The following is a 15,312-nucleotide window of genomic DNA, read 5'->3' as shown; positions in this document are numbered from 1 at the left end:
TAGGTTTCATAAAACACTTTCTGATGTGAAGATAATGAATGATTTATGGGCCAACCTCTGCCAAAGTTAGTAGGAATGGAGTAAGTGTTGTTTTATGCTTGTAAGCAAACTGGTTGTTTTTGTGAATGAAAGAACTGCGTGATGCATTTATTTTCTGAAGAAACTTTTTGTTATCCCTTGAAAGTAAACCTGAGATTTAAAACAAAGGATAATTACTTTATGACCTGTTTATATTACAGTCTAACCAAATGTGATACAAGATGTGTATATATATATATATATATATATATATATATATATATATATATATATATATATATATATATATATATAAAGTTTACACACCCCTGTTAAAATGCCAGGGTTTTGTGATATAAAAAAAAGAGACCACAATAAATAATTTCAAAACTTTTCCCACCTTTAATGTGACCTATAAACCTGGACAATTCAATTGAAAAACAAATCTGTTAGAGGAAAAAATATAAAAAATAAAAAACGTACAATACACTGGTTCTGCATGTGTGCACACCCTTAAACTAATACTTTATTGTGTGTGCACACCCTTAAACTAATACTTTGTTGAAGCACCTTTTGATTTAATTACAGCATTCAGTCTTCTTGGGTATACACCTGCCATCAATTAAAGAGACTCTGATTAACCCCAAATAAAGTTCAGCTCTCCTAGTAGGATTTTCCTGACATTTACTCATTTGCCTGCAACAACAAAAGCCATGGTTTGCTGAGAGCTTACAAAGCATCAAAGGGATCTCATTGCTGAAAGGTATCATTCAGGAGAAGGGAACAAAAAAATGTTCACAGCATTGGATGTACCATGGAACAACAGTGACGTTGCAAAGAACTGTACATCCCTCCAAAATTGATGAAAAGACAAGACGAAAACTGTTCAGAGAAGCTGCCAAGAGACCTACAGCAACATTGAAGGACCTGCAGGAATTTTTGGCAAGTACTGGTTGTGTACTGCATGTGACAACAATCCCCTATTCTCCATATGTCTGGACTATGGGGTGGGGTTGCAAGACAGAAGCCTTTTCTTACACAGAAAAACATCCAGGCCCAGCTAAAATTTACAAAACAATACTTTAAGTCTCCCAAAAGCATGTGGGAAAATGTGTTATGGTCTGATGAGACCAAGGTTGAACTTTTTGGTCACAATTCCAAAAGGTATGTTTGGCGCAAAAACGACACTTCACATCACCAAAAGAACACCATCCCCACAGTGAAGCATAGAGGTGGCAGTATCATGCTTTGAGGTTGCTTTTCTTCAGCTGGAACTGGGGCTTTAGTCAAGGTGGATGAAATTATGAACATTTCCAAATACCAGTCACATTTGGCCCAAAACCTTCAGGCATCTGCTAGAAAGCTGAAGATGAAGAAGAATTTCACCTTTCAGCATGACAGTGACCCCAAACATATATCCAAATCAATAAAAGAATAGCTTCACCAGAAGAAAATTAAAGTTTTGGAGTGGCCCAGCCAGAGCCCAGACCTAAATCCAATAAAAAAAATCTGTGGGGAGACCTGAAGACGGCAGTTAACAGATTTGGAGTGCTTTTGCAAGGAAGATTGGGCAAATATTGCCAAGTCAAGATGTGCCATGCTGATAGACTCCTAACCAAGAAGACTGAATGCTGTAATTAAATCAAAAGGTGCTTCAACAAAATATTAGTTTAAGGGTGTGCACACACAACAAAGTATTAGTTTAAGGGTGTGCACACTTATGCAACAAGCATATTGTACATTTTTTATTTTTTATATTTTTCCCCTAACAGATTTATTTTTCAATTGAATCGTACAGGTTATAGGTCACATTAAAGGTGGGAAAAGTTTTGAAATGATTTATTGTGGCCTCATTTTTTATTTCACAAAAAACAGGCATTTAGCAGTTGTCTGTAAACATTTTATATCCACTGTGTGTGTGTGTGTGTGTGTGTGTGTGTGTGTGTGTGTGTGTGTGTGTGTCTGTGTATATATATATATATATATATATATATATATATATATATACAACACACACACACACACACACACACACACACCATATATGGGATTACCTAAAATTACCTACAATAACGTAAGACTGACAGTAAAAATATCTAAACACAAAAAAATTGAAGTTATACTAGGGAAGTGTTTATGCCTTTGTTTCCGTATTATATGACCGTGGAATTGGTATGCATAATTAGAAGGGGCACACATTCCACATGGGGGATGTATAGGCACTGGATTTGAATATAGTTAGGTTTTGTCAATATTTTGAGTTTGTATGTTTTTCAGTTTTAAATTTTGTAGTTTAGACATTTTTCTTTATATGTTTTTGCTATCCATCTTATACTTTTTTGAATCATTTTAGATAATCCTGTGTGTGTGTGTGTGTGTGTGTGTGTGTGTGTGTGTGTGTGTGTGTGTGTGTGTGTGTGATTGTGTAGAAGACTGAAAAAACAAAAGTATGAATCCCAAAATACTAAAAACTCAAAATACTGAAAACATTTTCAATGCAGGAGCAATCTCCCCTGTACCCTTCATGTGGGGGGGGGCTGTGCCCCCCACACCCCTTGCTAATTATATATACCAAACTCCAAGATGGCACAACAGTGGAGAAGGGGCAAAATCCATCCTTCAGTATTTTTAATTTTCAGTATTTTAGGATTCAGTCTTTTGTTTTTTCAGTCTTCTGATTTAGACCAATATGTGTATATATATATATATATATATATATATATATATATATATATGTGTGTGTGTGTGTATTTGTGTGTATTTGTGTACTTCGACCCATCAAAAGCTCACTTTTGCAAATTGCAAGTGAGTGAATCCACTTCAGCAAAAGTGGATTCCAGCGAAAATGACCTTTCACGAATTTCACTTCAATGATCCACAGAAAAAGAAAAAACAGAAACAAAACACACTACACACATTTTTGCAGGGGGACAAGCCCCCCTGCACCTCCATACTCCCACTACTTAAATATACCAACTCCGAGATCGCACTACAGTGGGGAAAAGTGTATATTCCCTTACCCTACTGTACCATACTTAGATGAAATAAAATTCGTGAAACTGCATTTTCACTGAAATGCACTTTCACTGAAGTGTATTTGCTCACTTTCGATTTTCAAAGGTGAGCTTTCGATGGGTTGAAGTATACCCATATATATATATATATATATATGTATATATATATATATATATATATATATATATATATATATATATGTGTGTGTGTATATATATATATATATATATATATATATATATATATATATATAGATATATATATATATATTATTTATTGTGCTGTGTGCATTGAAGTCCTACAGATGTAAGTGTTATGCAGTTTTGTTGCTGCAGATTATTTTAGAACAGTCCTGGTTTGCTGTCTCTGATGTGCATTGTGGTCTTATTCCTCTGTGTGGATTATTTCCATATGTACTGCGGATATGCTGTTATCTTAGTGCAGCCTTTCCTAAGCAGCAGTAGTGGATGTTGACTTTTAAATGTGAGTTGGCCTTTTATCGGTGTTTCTTCGTGCAATGACTGTACACACAGATACTATGTGTCTGAGTCTCACTGTTAATAGGAAAAACATTTTGTTGTAGGTGACATTGAATTAGTGCAGTACAGTTAAATACGCATATAGAATAAATAAAATAACACAGGATTTAAATACTTTACATGGATGGATAGATATTTAGCAGCTGCGGTGTAATACTAAAAATGTTTGCCTTTAGATCTGGAGTGAAAATGTTCAGGTTTTCATGATTACTTAACGACAAGATAGATGCATTAGAAAGCAAAAGTAATTTGGCTGTTATGTAAATATGCTGTTAAAATGCAGCTGAAGTTCTAGAACATGCAAGTCAAAGATATAGCTGCAGTGCAAGACTATTGATTAAAGCCCTGCTACTTTAAAAAATGAAGTGCACTTGCACATGAAATATAGCAAAAGTTGATCATCTCTGTACCCTTCTTGAAGGATTTTTACCTCAGCATGGGGAGCCATATTCTGAAACACATGTTAACTTTGTGATAGCTGTACTTTGGTGTAGAAGGAATAATCCAAGGTATGATAGTCTGAGACTTGGTACTTCTTCCCCATATTGGCACATTGACAACTTGTTGTATTTTCACCATGTTGGTACATATGATCTCACTGTTTTAAGGATCACAATTGCAATCTGCAGAATTTCAACAGGAATTATCCAAAGTATGATAGTCTGAGACTTAGTGTTTATTCCCCATATATGGCACACTGTCAACTTGCTGTATTTTTCCCCATGTTGGCACATATGGTCTCATTGTTCTAAGGATCACAGTTGGAGTCTGCAGAGTTTCAGCAGGATTCATTTTATAATTAGAGGGCTTTTCTGTATAATCAGCTTATGAAAGCTCACTGTTGTATGCAGGTTTGGATACTGTGCTTGGTAAAGGCTAGCAATAAAATTGAGCCACTTCGGAGAAGGGCTACTGGCTAAAATGAGAAACACTTTCCCAGAACCTGAATTTGACAAATAATAAGGAAATATGTTCTTACTAGATATCAAAAAAGGAGACAGTATGTTCTAAAAATTAGAATCATGTAAGGCTAAGATAACTGAGATGCATTTTATCAATATATTTGTAAATGGCAGTTGTTTAAAATACAAGAAGTTTAACAAATCAGAGCAAAGTTTAAATATGAGAATGCTGAAAGCCATGATGTTATGTTGTCCCTATCTCGCCTTCGTTCTTGCTGGTTGGGTTCAGAGCCGATCCTCGGCTCTGACACAGCTGTATACTAAAGCTTGAGAGCTTTTACTGGCTCGAGGCTAGCCCCTATCCCAAAATGCCTAGCAGGAGTTACCCAGATCTCGTTTGCCACTTGCAGCGTCGAGATTGCTGGATACTGGCTCAGGGTAAGTGTTTTTCTTTTTTGACTAAATTTGAATAATTTGTTAAATATTCTGTGTTCAAGAGTTTCTTCTTCAATTAGTGTTATTTAGAACCTTCCGTTTTTGGTTGTTGTTGTTGTGGCCATCGTTTTCCTGTTGGCCTACTTGTTTTTCCTTGCAAACCAGTTTAACTTAGAGGGTTCTCCTTCCCCTCAGTCCCGTTCTTTGTTAGAGGGCTTTCCCCTTATTCCCTTCTTTTCTAGGAGCTGCAGTTTAAATTAGAGGCTCTCCTCGTTTGGGGGAGTTCACCGTTTTAGCTTAGAGGCTCTCCCCCTTCGCTCCTTCCTTCTAAAAACTTGTTTATCAGGTTTTAGCCTTGTGCCTTTTTAGTTATTATTATTTGCTGGCATACTTGCAGTGTAACTATGTGTAAGGATTCCACTAAAGAGACAAAACCTTCAGGTTTTAAGAAGTGTGACTCGTGCTGCCAAAAGATGTCCCTTACGGATGGGCATACGAGCTGTGTATATTGTTTAGGGGGTGTACGCCTTCAGGACTCGTGCTCTATATCCCATGCTTTCAGTTCTCGGGTCCTGCAGGAGAGAAAAAAATAAACTGATTTTGCGAGGCTTATTAAAGGGCCCCTTCGATGCCTCCATGGAAGGGACTCAGCCAACAAAAAAACAGGACAAATCCACCAAGCCATCATCCTCGTCGGCTCTGACATTGGAGTCATCCAAAGGAAAAAACAAATCTTCAGCATTGTCGGATCCGAGTGTTGGTTCTAACAAGGCTCTTTCTCCGGCAACTCTATCAGTAGTCTCGAAGCCAGTCAGGACTCACAAGAGAACCATGTCTCCCTCTCTGGAACCTGTGCAGTCTGTTCCACAATCACCACTTTTACAATCTGTGGCAGGCAGTCAACGGTCTTCCACCCGTTCCTCTTAGTCATCCAGGAGCCTTTCGGATGATGATGTGGAGAGGGTGGTGAAGAGGCTTCTCAAGACACCAGCATTAGAAAAAATATTATCGAGCCCAGCCCATATGGAACTGGTGCTGACAGTCCAACCAACATCATTATTGATTCCTCCTCTGACTATCTTGAGTTCGGAGCCAGAGTGCATGGAAGTTGTGGTGGTGGAACCATTGGTTCCGATAACCTCCAGTCTCTCGGTTCCGACTTCCGCTCCGATCTCCTCATTATCCCCATTCCATTGAGGGATCTGGGGGCCAATGCTCCCTCGTCAGCTCCGAGGGGGGGGGGAGTGGTATCGGACCCTTGTCCGACCCTACTCTTCCTCTCGGGGTTTTGGCACAGGTGAGCTTGGCTCCCACATCAGCCTTGGAGTCATCACCCTCGGTTCAGAAGAGATCTCCAGGCTCTTTGGAGCTGGAGACTTTTTCAGGCTGGGACCGCAGTGCCTTTGAGGTGATGATGAGTGTGCTGTCCTCTGAGACGGCTCCACCCTCGGCTCCATTGGCTCCTTCTCCTTCGGTGCTGGTGTTTCCTCCTCTGAATCTCCCTTCCTCCCGAAGCGTAGAGAACTCATGCTCCAGGAAGCCCCATTGGGCAACTCCACCTCTTCCGAAACCTCTCCAGAGCACCGTCGGAGGAGGTCTTTTGGAAGAGGACATGTAAGAGGAAGCATTTGGACTCCCCTGAGTCCCTGACTTCAGACACAGATCTGGAAGACTCAGAAGAGTCCCCACGGTCCCCCTGTGAGGATGTCTCATTTTCAGACATCGTAAAAATCCTTAGGCAGAGGGGTGACTGGAAGTCTCTTGCCCCTTCTGAGGTTAAGTCTATGTATCTGGATGCATTCGGTTCCCAACCCTCCACCTCCTGGGTTTCTCCGCAATTTGACCTACTGTTGGGCGTAGTGAGTCAGAAGGCGTGGAGCTTTCCAGAGACTATGGAACCAATTCCGCAGAGGCACGAAACATTTATAACTGCACCAGATGACAAGCTTTTTCTATCTAAGGACGTGCCTGTCAGTGCTATGGTGGTGGCAGCAGCCACTAAGAAGGAATTAGCGGAAACTTCTTCTGTCCATCTGCCGAACAAAGAGTCCCATACGATGGACAGGTATTGAAGCGTATGTTTTCTTCAGGGGCCTTTACAGCCAGGTCGCTGAATTATTTGTCCCACTTTACACATCTTCAGAGGGATCTCCACAAGTAGTTGGGAGATACCCTACAGGAACAGGATCCTACAGCTGCAAGAGCTGCAGACAAGGTGGCTTCTCAGCTTGCGACCTTGTCTTCTGTAATTAACTCCTCCATGTGGGTGATCTCTTATGCAGGAAATGGAGTGAGTAGGGGAGCAGGCACAGGAATTGCCTTGTGGAGACACTCCTGGATGCACCTTTGTCAATTTGCAGAGCCCTTCGTGTCCTCCTTTAGCAACACCCCCTTTGACAGCTCATCATTGTTCGGGCCTCAGGTACAAGAGACTCTTACCAGGTGTTAATGGGATGGCAAAACTCTCTCTGCTGTGGGAGTACATTTTTCCACTCCTAGGCCTTATCCTAAAGGTCAGTAGAGTGAGAAGATGCGGTTCTGGAAATCCCAGAGAGCTTTGCCTGACTCACGTGGAGATTTTTACCCTGGGGCAGTTGTGGAAATAATAATGGAAGACGCTGGTCTTGCGGCAGGGGGGTTGGCAGAATCAGGGTAATAGAGATACCTTCTCTGGTAGGCCCTTCCAGTGCTCCTGAAGGGAGGCCCGACTGTCCGCCTCTGGAGGCAGTCAGGGTCAGATTATCCTTGTACCCAAAAGCCTGGCAAACAATCATGGAAGATACATGGGTACTATCGATAATATCCAGGGGTTGCAAAATTCCCTTCTCCCAACCACCCCTTACAAAAAAACAAGAGTGCGTCCAAGATGCGATCAAGCAAACCTAGAAGTTCAAAGGTTGCTAGAAAAAAAGAGTCCTCCAGGAAGTCTCCGCAGAGCAAATCGAATCTGGATCTTCCTCAAGGTTCTTTTTAGTTCCAAAAACGACAGGGGACTGGAGGCCCATTTTGGGTCTTAGCAGAATGAATAAATCGGTCAAGAAAACAAAGTTTCAGATGGTAACACTGCAGTCCATTCTTCCCTTTTTGGGTCAGGACAATTGGATGTGCTCTGTCGATCTCCAGGATGCGCACTGCCACATAAAACTGGACAGGCGATCCAGGAGATATCTACGCTTCTGGATCAGAGCCAGTAATTAGCAGTTCAGTGCTCTGCCCTTTGGTCTCACCACAGCCCCAGGGTGTTCACCAAATGCATGGCAGTTGTTACGGCTCACCTGAGGCGTCTAGCATTCTGGGTGTATCCATATCTAAACGACTGGCTCCTTACTGCCACCACCGAGCATCAGCTAATCAAGGCAAGGGACTCCACAATTCACATTTGTTCATGACTAGGCATCACCATAAACTACGAAGATTCTGCCTTGTTGCCTTGTCAGTATATTACATTTATAGGGGGAGATTTAGACACAAGGGCTATGATAGCAAAGCTGCCTCAGGAAAGGGTGTCAGCCATTCATCGTCAAGTTTCAATCCTTATGGCAAAAAAGAGAATTCAGGCAAGATTTATTCTCAAAATCTTGGGTTTGATGGCTGCAGCAATTACTCTGGTCCCTATGGCGCATTTCCACATGAGAATTCTGCAGTGGCTCCTGTTTGCTCAATGGTCATTCCAGGATCTACCAATGTCAAATCAGATTTTAATCACGAAGTTCTGCAAGAAGAATCTAGAATGCTGGTTTCACTCCCCTCTGGTGACAATAGGCAGGCCATTTCTAACCCCCAGCCCATAGCCACAGTGACCACGGACACTTCCCAGATAGGGTGGGGGGGCATTATCTGAGACAGACTGTACAAGGGACTTGGCAGCAACACGAATACCATTTGTGCATCAGTGTCCTAGAGATGAGAGAAGTGCTTCTGGAGTTGCAAGCACTTCAAGACTCTCTACCTACAGGGACTATAGTAATTCAGACAGACAATATGTAGTATAGTACATCAACAAACAGGGGGGAAGCAGGTCTTATCCCTTGAGTCGGGAGGCTCCACACCTCTCAACCATACCGATTTACTCAGTTTTTACCGAGTTTTGGGGTCCAAATGAAGGAGTGCCATGATTTTTTTTAGTTATACTAATGTTTTCAAAGTTCGCACTGTCGGAGCTGACATCATCACATGCGTGATGACGTCAGCTCCATCAGGGCTATTAGCCAGTCTGAATTGAGCTCCTTGAGCTCAAGTCTTCATTTACGGTGAGTAGGAAACATTTGGATCATTATTAGCAGCAGCCAAGAGCAGGAACATGGTTACATGTATTACGCATTCATCGGACCGTTTTGGAGTTTGTATATAGCAGCTGCACTCATTGCAAGAGCGAGCAACAAGCAGGAGTGGATATATCTTTGCAGTTAACTGGAGTTATTTCAGCGAGCAGGACCGTTTCATAGCAGCCGCATGTTTGGGGCAAGCAGGAGTAGATTTATTATTCAACAAGACATCGCGAGTAGGATTGGAGTCAGGCAGATTAGCAGGTTTGGACCCAAGAAGTGTGTGTGTGTGTTTGTGTGTGTGTGTGTGTGTTTGTGTGTGTGTACAGGTTAAAAAGAGCCTAAAGTCCCTAGCCAGCATTTCTGAGCTTTGTCTAGATGTTTCAAGCTAAGAGTTGACAGCTAAGGCTTTGTTGTTTGTGCAGGCTTTTTGTGCTAAGAGTTGAGAGCTATGGTAAGAAGTGAGAACTGAATTCACTACATGATAGCCATTAAGTTTCAGTCTTCCTATGTTGTAGGGGACTGCTGATTTGGCATAGTGTTATGTTATTCTGACTGTAGTGCATAGGGTCCTGGGTTCAAGACTTGCCAGTGAAATGCATGGTGGTAACACAACATTTTATTCTAGCAACTTTCCAAAATTATATAAGCAATGTTTAAAATGTGTCCCTGGTAAGTCCCTAGCCACCATCACTTGTGAGCTTTGTCCAGTGTTTTCTTCTAAGAGTTGAGAGCTATGGTGAGAAGTGAGAACTGAATTTGTATTCCCCCATTATTGGCTTTGTTTGTCCAGATTTTTTGTGCTAAGAGGTTGAGAGCTATGGTGAGAAGTGAGAACTGAATTCACTAAATGATGGTCAATGAGTTTCAGTCTACCTTTTTTTCAGGAAACTGCTGATTGGCATAGTGGTATGTTGCTCTGACTGTAGTGCATAGGGCCCTGAGTTCAAGACTTGCCAGTGACATGCATGGTGGTAACACATTTTATTCTAGCAACTTTCCAGAATTATACAAGCAATGTTTAAAATGTGTCCCTGGTTTTTGACCTTTTGACCCCATCCAAAAAGATAAAAACGAAGTTGAAAATAAGTGTGAGAAGCTGTGCAAGATGCCAATGGTTTACACTACTGTCATTCTTTTTATAATGTGGGTGTAAAAGTAGACTTTTATGATGGAAATGTTCTGAATTGGGCAGTTTTGTCATTATTGTTTCATGCATTTTGTTTCATTGCCTACAGTACAGTCTACTGGAAAAATGTTCAAATAAATTTAAAATGTGCTCTGTCTAACAAGTGTGCTGTATTATACAAGGAATATTATAAAGTCAGGAAGGTGTATCAAAGAAAAGAACACGTATGTTTCTTGTTTTGTGTGCAAGGGGCCAGTGATTTGATAACATGCCAAAGGTAATCTTTATCCACCAATGGCCAGATGCATTTTCTTTGGATGTGGTGTATGGGTTTCAATGCTATTTCAATGAATGTGTGTTTCAAGGGCAGAAAAGTTTTAATGCCAACTCTATTTTCATTGTGAGATAGTATTGCTTTGTTTAGGAGATGTCTGTTAGTGTTTGTCCATTGTTGTGCTGCAAAATGTAAAAATAAAATCCAAATAATCATTGTAAAAGTAAAGCAGTTTGCACACATTAGTGTTTATGGTAAATGGGGAGAAATTGCCAGGTAATGGGACATTGGAATGGCTGCATGGGGACGCTGGTGCCATATTTTAGTTGTCTGTTCTTCAGTTTGCGTTTGAAATTTGGTATCCCACAATTTCATTGGAGTGGGTGGGGTTACTTAATTATGAATGCAAATTAGATGTTAATCAGCGTACAGATTTGTACCTATTTTTCATGGGCCTTGTCCAGATTTTTGATGTTTCCAGGTTGAGAGGTATGAGAGGCTCTATGAGTATGGCAATGGATGATGTCTTCCAAATGTTTTCTGATTGCAACACACATTTCAGGGAAGTCCAACATGATAGCGGACAAGCTCAGCAGGGCGATTCTGATACCTCACGAATGGTCCCTGACACAGAAAATTGCAGACTTGATTTTTCGCAAATGGGGCCAGCCATGCTTCATTCTTTTTGCCACCCCCCTCAACAACAAGTTCAGCAGGTACTTTGCCCTAGTCCCGCCACTGGGACAGTCACCCAGGGACCCACTTGTTCACAATTGGCCCCAAGACTTCTTTACACTTTTCCACCATCCTCCCCTGATCCCTAAGTTTCTTCAGAAAGCAAAGTTGCTGGATTGCAAGATAATCCTCACTGCCTGTTACTGGCCTCATCAGATGTGGTTCCCATTCCTTTGGCCGCATCTGCAGGGGGAGCCTTGGATCCTAGACCCAGTTTCAGACCTCCTCATGCATCAGTGGGGTGCGCTCCACCCTTCCTTCCAAACTTTCAAGCTGACAGCTTGGTTTCTCCACTTCCAGTCTTAGCCAGGCTTCCTGATATTTCCCCAGCAGTTCATCACATTTTGATTTCCTCCCACAAACCCATTACCAGAAAACTTTATGCTAGTAAATGGAAGAGGGTCTCTTGTTGGGCAACCATGAACGAGATTGATCCCTTTACTGCACCCATTTCAAAGATTCTCAAATTTCTTGCTGAAACCTTTGAGCGAGGAGCAGCTGCAGCTACTATCCGGGTTCAGCTGGCTGCCATTTCTAATTTTCATGTGGGAGAAATGGGCTCTAACGTTATGTCCCATAGGCTATGCAAAGCATTTCTAAGACCTCCAATAAGAGAAGCCCCCCTCTTGGGACTTAAATTTAGTTTTAGCGACTCCGATTCTTCCCCCCCCCCTTTGAGCCAGCTGCTACTTGTCCCCTTAAATGTCTGACATGGGCAACTTTTTTCTTGACTGCCATTACCTCAGCTAGGAGGGTTTCAGAATTACAGGCCTTATCAGTTCTTCCTCCGTACCTGATTTTCCACAAAGATAGAGTTTCTCTTAGAACCAACCCCTCCTTCCTCCCAAAGGTGTGTTCAGTGTACAACTTGAATCAATCCATAGAGCTCCCTGTATTCTTCCCCAGTCATGGCAACAAGGCAGAGTATAAGCTCCGTCAGTTGGATGTTCATAGACAATTACATTTTTATTTACACAGGACTAAGGACATCAGAAAATCCGACCAATTATTTATATCCTTTGCAGAGAATAGAAAAGGTTATTCAGTTTCAAAAGTGATTTTATCTAAGTGGCTTTCAGCCACCATCAACTACGTCTACAATTTGCAGAACAAAAAACTTCCAGGAAAAGTTAGGGGACATTCAACTAGGGCCTTGGCTACCTCTACTGCCTTTCAAGCCAAGCTGCCTTTAGATTCATTCTGTGCGGCAGCTACATGGGCTAATCCTCATACTTTTATCACTCATTACAAAGTAGATGTGGCCTCCCGGAACAGGGCATCCTTTGGTTCCACGGTCCTGAAGAGTCTTTTCCAGTGAGCCACCCAAGAAACAGGTGCTGGGGATGCTGTTCCAATCAGCAAGAATGAAGGCGAGATAGGGACAACATAATATACAGAAGTTATGTACTCACCATAATGTTCCATGTTTGTTGTTCTGTATCTTGCCTTACTTCTTGTGCCCCAACCTCCTTCCCCCTTCCTGGGAGATCAAGAGGCGTTCCTTCATTGACTATACTGGCTAAGTTTCCCTTTTACCATACCAGTTGGATAGACATAAACTTCCTTTCTATCCTCTTGCTGATTTACACCTTTATACACAGGTGTACTCTTATATGTGAAGTCTATTATATTTTTCTTGCATAATCTAGTGTTTTTGGGCTATCACAAATGAGATCTGGATAACTCCCGCTTGGTATTTTAGGAAAGGGACTAGCCTCGAGCCAGTAAAAGCTCTCGAGCTTTAGTATATGACCGAGTCGGAGCTGAGGATCGGCTCCAAACCCAACCAGCAAGAAGGAAGGCAAGCTCAAGGACAACAAACATGGAATGTTGTGGTGAGTACATAACTTATTTTTTTGGAACATGTCTTTGCTGTACCTAACCAATAGCAACCAAAATGTACTTGTATAACCTTTGTGAATCCATAGGTTGGATCTGATGTCGGAGTCCTACAGGTCTCAAAGCTCAGGAACTTCCCAGAGAAGTAGGGTCATCATTGTGGATTTTAAGAGAGCAGCAGAGTTGTGAAATACTGTATGTAAATATCCAACGGGCTTTGTTTTTATATATATGTATACACACACACACACACACACATATATATATATATATATATATATATATATATATATATATATATATATATATATATATTTCTATATATGTATGTCTCATGGCTCAGAGGATAGTATTGCCGCCTCACAGCAAGAGGTTCTTCATTGAGGGTTCCTTCTGCATGTTGTTCTTGTGTTTGCATGGGTTTTCTCCAGGTGCTACAGTTGTCTCACATTCCATAAACCTGTAGTAGATGGATTGGTCGCACTAAATTTACCATATGTGTGAGTGTACATACATGTGTCTGTGGTATGGAAGAACAACTGTGGCAGGGTTAGAAATCCATCTGTGTGAACCTTGGTTGTAGATTGCCACTGCTGAAGTGACACCCCCAACACGTGCAGAAACTGGGGAAAAAGGGTTGTGGATGGGTGTGTGTGTGTGTGTGTATAAACACACACACACACACACATATATATATATATATATATATATATATATATATATATATATTCTCAAAAAAACTCAATAACGAAGAGAGCAAACCATGGAAAATGGTAGATAACGATACCATATATCTTAATCACTGGATCAGTCTGTTTAAAATATTTCCAACAAGCAGTCGAAAGTTTCAAAGTTCTTTATTCCAAAGCACAAATAAAATCCAAGTAAAAATGGTAAGCGCTTTCACCTGTGGGCTTCGTCAGACCTAATAACATTTCTAATACAATGACATTTAAATAGTAATATTAACCGGGAATCTGTAGAAGTAAATCAAGTCTTAAAGTGCTAAGTGCCTATTTCTCAGCAATGATGTTTCAAAAAATATATATACACATATATAGAGCAGATAGCAACTACTTATAAGACAACATACAATAACATTCATTCATCAATGCATGTATAAATATACTAAATATATCAAATAAACAAAGTAAAAACCATATTCAGTGCCCATTTCATTGAGAAAGATGTCTTAAAAGACAAATATAGAAAATATATATAAGGCAAATGGTAACTACTTATAAGGCATCATACAATATAGTTCATTCATCAGTGCATACATGGATATACTGAATATATTAAATCCGCAGAATGATAAAGCCATTACCATATAAAATTCCATATAAAACATATTTAAAAACTCATTAATTAATAAATATATGTATATAAGACTATATAAATATTTTAAATAAAATATCATATATAGAGATAATGTTAATAGAATACATTTAGAAAATAAAATCTAACACATTTAATATATATGATGTGTAAATCCATTAAATATCATTTGCGTAACCTACGCGATTTTAAAAATGGTTTTGGAATTTTATATGGTAATGGCTTTATCATTCTGCGGATTTAATATATTCAGTATATCCATGTATGCACTGATGAATGAACTATATTGTATGATGCCTTATAAGTAGTTACCATTTGCCTTATATATATTTTCTATATTTGTCTTTTAAGACATCTTTCTCAATGAAATGGGCACTGAATATGATTTTTACTTTGTTTATTTGATATATTTAGTATATTTATACATACATTGATGAATGAATTTTATTGTATGCTGTCTTATAATTAGTTGCTATCTGCTTTGTATTTGTGTATACATATATTTTTTAAAATGTCATTTCTGAGAAATAGGCACTTAGCACTTTAAGACTTGATTTATCTCTACAGATTCCCGCCTAATATTACTATTTAAATGCCATTGTATTTGGGATGTTATTAGGTCTGACGAAGCCCACAGGTGAAAGCGCTTACCATTTTTACTTGGATCCCGTTTGTGTTTTGGAATAAAGAACTTTGAACCTTTCGACTGTTTGTTGGAAATATTTTAAACAGACTGTTTCAGTGCTTAAGATATATGGTATCGTTATCTGCCATTTTCCATGGTTTGCTCTCTTCGTTATTGAGTTTTTTTGAGATTATTGTT

At 40.1% G+C, this 15,312-nt stretch overlaps 1 protein-coding gene across 1 annotated transcript in view; it reads left to right on the top strand.

Annotated features, from left to right (window-relative positions):
• Nucleotides 1-15,312, top strand: part of UNC80 (unc-80 homolog, NALCN channel complex subunit) — a 5,631,640-nt gene that overhangs the window by 4,263,731 nt on the left and 1,352,597 nt on the right. The window lies entirely within an intron of this gene.

This window comes from Protopterus annectens, chromosome 2.part0, assembly GCF_019279795.1.
Source record: "Protopterus annectens isolate FY-2018-M chromosome 2.part0, PAN1.0, whole genome shotgun sequence".
Taxonomy (NCBI): Eukaryota; Metazoa; Chordata; order Ceratodontiformes; family Protopteridae; genus Protopterus; species Protopterus annectens.
The sequence above is the reverse complement of the archived record's forward strand: the minus strand, read 5'-3'. Positions and strand labels throughout refer to the sequence as shown.